We start from the raw sequence: 7523 nt of genomic DNA, 5'->3' as shown, positions 1-7523 counted from the left end.
AAAAAAACCCGGGGCTAGTTTCCGCATAAACGAAGATAGAAATATTTTTACAGACAACCAGAGTTCAATAATATACACATGACGAGCTCTTCCTAATGCTTTTTAATGGCTATATATGTATGTGAGGCGTTTGATGAAGGGGCAATTCTCACATCTCTTCCGTCGACAAAGACGAGGCAATAATAGCAGTACTGTTGCTTAAAAGCAAAAAGCTTCTGAACCAACGCACCATATGTTAAACAGAATTTTGTTTGATAAATACATGATCAGTTTGCTTTTTCCAATACACAAAACGCGGAACAAGCCTTTTTAACAATGACTATAAGCCTTTAAAATGCTGTCGATGATAACTGAAAAAAATGAAGCCCTACGTGGACCACATAATTGGGCCTTATCAGTGCCGCTTAGGCTTAGCTAAATCCATCTTCGGTAGATTTTCACAGATGATGAGACTTTTATGTATAACGGCACATAAGTGAAAATATCCTTCCATTCCTCGTCCATGAGTGTACAACGAAATCAATGGAACCCACGAGCAAATGCAAGAACCAAGTGCAGAAGAACCAGTTTCCACTTGGTACGAGAAGCGATAGGCAGGCGTAGTGCTATATTAAAAGAAAACAAAGGATAAATATCTATTTCGGGCTTAAGGAAACCAAAGTCAATGGAGGAAGGTGTGCATTCATCTATGCTTATGTTTAAGTTGCTTATGTTTCAAAAATGTAGCAGGGCACTGGAGCTGGTCTCTACTTGAGGGGACTGCAGACCAAGTCGTCCTTTAATCTTTCCCCAAACGGGAAAGCTACTATCTTTGTCGACAGTAAAGCTTTACAAAGATCTAAAGCGTATCGCTCTGCTGAGTCCCCGAACATACCAAAATTGAAGGGCAAGAGTTGACTGATGAGGTAACCGTCTGGATAACTCTGTACTACCACAGTTAAATGATTACGTTAGATTGTAGAATACGATATAGTCGTTACTAATCACTTGGCACAAGCGGGGAGATTGTAAGATCTCAAGATTATTACAGGCAAAGTTTATTAGGAAAAAGACATAAGGCCTTCTGAAACTTAATAAATCAGTAAGCAGTAAGAGGCCTTATACCATGTTCTGACCGACATCGAAAACATGTTTTCGTTGCTAAAAGTAGTTTCTAGTAATCTGTCAAATGAAAACCAGTTTTCGCTGAAATCTCACGTTCCACTCGTTCCAATCGATGTCTTCACTAGTTTTTTTTCGATTATTTATCGAATGGAAGTCATATTTTATCATCTTTAATACGCTATTTCGTATTTATTGTTAATTGGCCGGCCAAAGTAAAATAAGAATGAAAGTAAGAGGTTGCTAATGAAAAGAAAATGTGGGAAAAGCATTTTGGTTTTGATTTTGTGTAGCAAAACTGCAATGAGAGGATATAAGAAATGTCAACTCACACATTAACAGACGGCTGTTCACAGCCTTCAGGCCACAATTCCAAAACTCGTTTTCAAAGTGTTTTCGTTGTCGGTCAGAACATGGTATTACCAGCATCATCACAGGTCACTGTGTTGCACCAAAGCTCCAACCATGGCGGATACCAACAAGTACTCTACAGAATATTTTGCGATGATAATGAGGAGGTTTCTGTGTCCTGTGCAGGCCCTCAGTCGAAGCGTCTTAAGTACTTGGCATCAACGCTTCTTCAACAGTCTGGCGGAGATAGCGGAGATAGCGGAGGTGGAACTGTTGGATCTCCTCAAATTCATTTGAGATAGCAATTCAACAGGTTATTTTCCATAATTTCTATCTGTATAGGAATCGCGGTCAGGGAAATGTAAAATGGTCGTTTAAAGAGGCCTTTCACAATGTGCAACTACATATGTCTCCGAGTGGAAGTATGGAACATTCCATAAAGGTTTTCATAGCCTAATTTAACAAGCTTCATTTGACAAAGCACAAAGAGGCTGCTTAACCGAGGACAACAAGACCACTGAATAACCAGTCCAATTTAAAGCCGGTATTGCCTGAATTGAACAAATGCAGATAAAATTGGTTCCCCCTGTAGAATGGTTCTAGAATGTTGATCTCTTCCCCTCTACTCTTCCGAATCTACTGGATAAGTTGTTTATATTCGTAAGAGGAGAATGCCATTATATATAGAATCTATTGAGTGTTTCCATATATTTTCTGTGAGACGGAGGATAACTGCAGTCCCTCTCGCAAGGGACCCTGAATCTAAGTGAGTCATATAAGGGACAGATGCCGAACCAAACTAGTTCCAAATTACCATTTCTATAATTTGATTAAACAATGTTATTCATTAATTTTTTTTGTGAACTGAAAGTAAGCTAATTATCGTTGAAGTAAGAAAGGTTCAATGGATATTTTAAGTTGCATTAATATTCAAGACAAATATTAAATTTTGTGTAAAGACAACTAACCGATTGGCGAAATTGTATTCAGAGAAAAGCTAAATAAAATTTTTCCCATTGATTTTTTATATGCTCCGCTCAATCATTGTTCTACACATGCAACTTTCACCCACTTTCACTGATATTCCTTTAATCTCTTATTTGCGTTCTTCTTCACTTCTTCCATTACGGAGCGAACACACATCAAATCAAATACCCAGAGGTTCCATTTCAAATTGCCAGTAAAATGCTGAAGAAATAAATCTTTTCTATTGTGAAAAATAAGAAAAGGAGACATTGCGAGAACTGTTATGGTTATGGATAGACAATCAAGTAAGCAGACAGCTGCAGATAAAGTTGTTGGCGGTGAAGTGTAGAGCGGGTTGGTAAAAATAAATAAATAAAATTAGAAAAAGGTTAAGAAGGTTGAACGACAAAGCGATTTGACAATTTAACTGACTTACGGAATAAGAGTAACTCTTTAAATGCAGAATTGACTGAATTCGTTGGTGCAGAGGCAGTGATTTGCTTGGTATTCTTTTTGAAACAGTATATGTGCATATCATCACCTGAAATGCAAAAAGACGTAACAAACATCATGTAAAAAATCATAACTAATAAAAAATCCAAAATTCACTTTTTGATTTATATAATGGATTTCATGGAATTACAGCTCCCCACATCATTTTATTTTATTTGAAATTCTGCCAATGCCAATTTTTTTTTAGACCCGTTCTACCACCGCTACTACATGACATGAAAAGTAAATGCAACAAATTTTTTTTTGTAGCATCGCATTTTTATCTACGTTAAATATGGTTGTTCGAAACCACTAAAAAACAGAAAACATAATCGATTCCAATATTTCACTCACGCACATAGCTTTTTTACAATAACAAAGACACCGTTATTTTTCCGTCTTCTTTATCAAATATTAAGAATAAAAAGTTTGTTTTTGTAAGTACGGAAAACGAGTTTTTAACACAAAAACTGCACAAATTACCCATAGTGCACTGAAACTGTGCAAATAGTGCTAAAACCTCGATACAACTTTGTGGTAAATATTGTTAAGACTAAAGCAGAGTGAAATTCAAGCGCCAAATATAGTTTAGTTACGAGTTTACTCAATAGATGACATTTTACGATTGTGGCAATCATTTATATTAATTTATGAAGTATTAATGATTGACAGTTTTAAATCCTCTTTTTGTTTTGTTTTTATTTTCTGGATTATGCTACTCATCTAGTTAATGCCTAAGTTGCTGCTTCGCCATTTTATTTTTATCCGCATCGCATATTTATTTATTACTTTATTTCATTTTTTCTTGCACACAAATGTCAACTTTTGACATTAATCAAAAGCGAAAATCTGAAATGGCCATTGACAGGGAAGAGTCAAAGCATTGACATCTAAAAAATCGTTGAATGCAAAAGGTAATTTTTTCAACTGTACAAAGCAAACTTTAACATATTTTGAAGTCGTGTGCTTCCAAAGCAAAGGTTAATAAAACTGTTTTAACTAAAGAAACGTTTTAAAGTATTAAATATACATACACACTTACATACACATATATAAGGTGAGGAAATTCGGGCATTGTAGACCAACTGTAATCAATTAAAAAATAACAAACCAAATAACAAGCTATGCGGCTACTTAATTAAAGTTTCAATTATTAAGCCTGGTTTTCACTATGTCAAATTCAGTGATATTTGTCGTCAAATAAGTGAAAACACATTGCCAAATGGGATCAAAATGCGGTGTATCGATTGATTTGGATCAGGATAGGTCTTTCTGTCTGTCAGTTTTTGGCCCTTAATATCATCGGTGAAGGTATGGATAAAGGAGATAAAGTTTTGGCGTCAAAATATGACATAGTGAAAAGCAGTGAAATACTAGTAGCATCCTACCAGTTGATGAGATAGTCTGCCAATTCATCCCCCATGAAAAGCATTAGTATGCCTTTTTGCTCGCGGCGCTCCAACAGTCGCTATGGCCGACAGAGCAAAGCATTCGCGTGGTATGCCTGAGGTACTACGTTCAAGCCCTGGCGCAGGGAAAATTTTTTTATTTTATTTTTTTTTTATATATTTCTTTTATTTATATTTTTTATTTAGGGTTTTTTTGTTATTCTTAAATTTAATTAAAAAAAAAAATATTTTTTGTATTCTATTTTTTCATGGCACAGGTATTTCTTCCCATATATTTGTTTCTTTTTTTTTTGTAATGCAACTAGATTTTTAAGTGTGTTATTTATATTTAAATTTAAATAATTATTCCTACTTACATTGATCTAACTTTAAAAATCTTAACCACCTCCAAGCGGCCTCGAACCTGCGATCCCAGAACCAGAACCAGTAGTCTTCACGTGACGCCACAGCCGACATTTGTAAGAAAAGCAATTAATTGCGTTTTATTTTAGACTTTGGCAATTCAAAGGCAGATGTCGCTGAACACTTAAGTTCTACGAAAATGTCGAACTGGTAGGCACATACTAGTTTATGAACTAGTATTTTTGCTAACTGGTTTGGGTTTTCACTTCAGGGTAAGTATGTAACTTGATAATGGAAATTGCTGCATCTTTTATGCGCACCATTATTACATAGTACATCCCAAGCTAATAAAAGCGAAATAATATGGATTTCAGATGAAAGAGGTTTAAAAAGGTTACAGTCTGGGAATATTTTGAAGAGTATTAAAACAAGAAGGCTGAATTTAAGTAAATTTAATACACCGAACGAAGCGGATGAGGGCAAGTACATAGCTAAAATAAAAAAATAGTATTAATAAAAAAAATTTTTCGACCTATAAAGTGTTTCAGAAACTCTTATGTTGCATGCAGTGTTGCCACTCACTTGTAGCAAATCTGACTGAAACGTAGCCAATTATTTTAATGGTTGTAGTTATAATTAGAGAATGCCGTTGGGTTTAATTTGGTTTTTTTTTGTCAAAAACCCAGCATCTTTTTTTTAATATACTGACAAGTTTTGCATAAAAATTTGGTACAGACATAAAAAAATTCCACAAAGTTTCAGAAGAATTTTTGTGTGCAATTTTATATCCAATTAAATTTTAGTATTATAAAGTGCAAGTCTGAACTTGCTCAAAAACTCCGTCTATTTTTGCTGATGGTGCACATTGGGCCGTCCCCATATAAGCTGCGGTCAAAAGTAGTAACCTTACGACAAATTCGTGGAAATTTCGTTATATTGAAGTCATATTTTGATAAAATTTCCAAGTACTAAATTTTATGAACTTTGTGGAAAATTAATAAGCACAATTATTTTATTTCTAAAGCAGTTTCTAGTTTTTCCTTTTAATAATGAAAAAAGAAAAAAAAAACATCAATACGTGCAAACTAAATTATGTCTATTGTATGTATTTGCACTGAAACCTTTATACAACAATAGTTGGGTAAATGCAAACAGGACTTTTCCGTCGAGAACGGATCTCTACGAGACCAGCGTCTACTTTCGACTGAACACTAAACCTCGCGAGTGATAAATATTTACACCTTCTTCCGTTTCCTTTTTATATTGCATGTTATTTATATCATATGAATAAGAGAAGAATTTCCTCCAGCCCTGCAATAAAAATTCAATACATTTTACAGGAGGTATGTCTAAAAAGAACAATAGAAGCTGAGCACAATATTTTTGTTTTGTTAGTTGAAGAGTTCGTGCCTAATTTTTTATTATTATATTTTTTCTCAAGGAAACAAATTTTTGAAGCCATGAAATAGTAGGCATTTAGAATTTATATAGCATTGTAGCTTTTCATTTTAAATGTAGCACTTTTGCTACAATTGCAGCCAAACGGCAACGCTGGCTGCATGTGCCGTTTGACGTATGTATATGCAACTCTTTGTAGGGCACAGCCATGATTCAATAATACAAGGCAAGGTACATTGAACAGGTAGTATCAGTAGAGCAGCTGATTTGATTTATTTTCAAATTATTTGGTCTCCAAAATGTCAAATATTTTTAATTTTTTCTCACAAAAATTCTGAATTGTTAAAATCCATTTGCATGTGAAAGCTTTTTCCATACAAAACAAGCGATTGAATAGCAGCTTTTGAAACGTTCGCCCAACTCAGCAGCACAACCGCTGATTACTGGGCCTTGCAAAGGATGGATCAATGCTTCGAGAAGCAAACAAATTTACTAGGAAAGAAAGTTGCATCAATTTTTATTTTTTCCAATTTCAATTTTTTATTTTTTATAATTTTTTGTATTTCACATGGCACGCTTTGATTTAGAAGAAAAAATTCAGAACAGTTTTTGACACTTTCGATACCAGAACCAACAACAAAATACACGCAAATGTTGTGTTTGCTCTACTGATACTACCTGTTTAATGTGCCTTGATACAAGGTTAGATAATTATTGACAGCTGGGGTTTGACACTCCCTTACAAAAGGTTGCATTTACGAAGGGCAGAGAAAGGGCAAGAATGCAATCCCTTGTTGCGTAAATGGTAGTAGAAAAGTACGCAAAGTAGGCAATTAGTAGTGGAATTCCTTTTGTAAATTCTAATGTATTTGCAGGAAATCTGGCATTTTAAACGAAATCTTGAACGTAATATTGATATATCTACGTGAATTACGTAATTTATGTGCTATTTAGCTGTATAAAAACTGCAAAATGACTCAAAATTAAAATAAGACTACTATGAGATTGATGTACACCCAACGCTTATGTTTTCATCAGTTAAATATGCTTCATGTGCATATACAAATAAACATATTGCACAAAAGCTTATACTTTTATTTCACACCAAAGCTACACTGTTTCATGTAAATTTGCAAAGAAGCAACACGGTGCCACTGCTAAGGGAGCGGTGCGAGAGAGACAACTGTCAGTTTATCGAACCTTGTAATAGGTTCATTCCTTATCTTTTTGGACAAAAATCTGAAAAGTGTCAAAATGCCAGAGCGTAAGCAAAATGCGCTCACTAAAAGAGAGTAACAGGAAAAGTAAAGGAATGCAAAAAACCAAATTTTTAGTCCAAGGAATGGCAACAACAAAACTAACGTCAAATAAGGACAGAAATGTATGTACAAAACACATTCATACAAGCACAAGCACCATAAACACTTGCTATATCAATTATTTTTTGCCTCCTTCCAATTTCAA

The sequence above is a fragment of the Rhagoletis pomonella genome, unplaced genomic scaffold, assembly GCF_013731165.1.
Source record: "Rhagoletis pomonella isolate Grant_MI unplaced genomic scaffold, Rhpom_1.0 Rhpom_scaffold_00007, whole genome shotgun sequence".
Lineage (NCBI taxonomy): Eukaryota > Metazoa > Arthropoda > Insecta > Diptera > Tephritidae > Rhagoletis > Rhagoletis pomonella.
The sequence above is the reverse complement of the archived record's forward strand: the minus strand, read 5'-3'. Positions refer to the sequence as shown.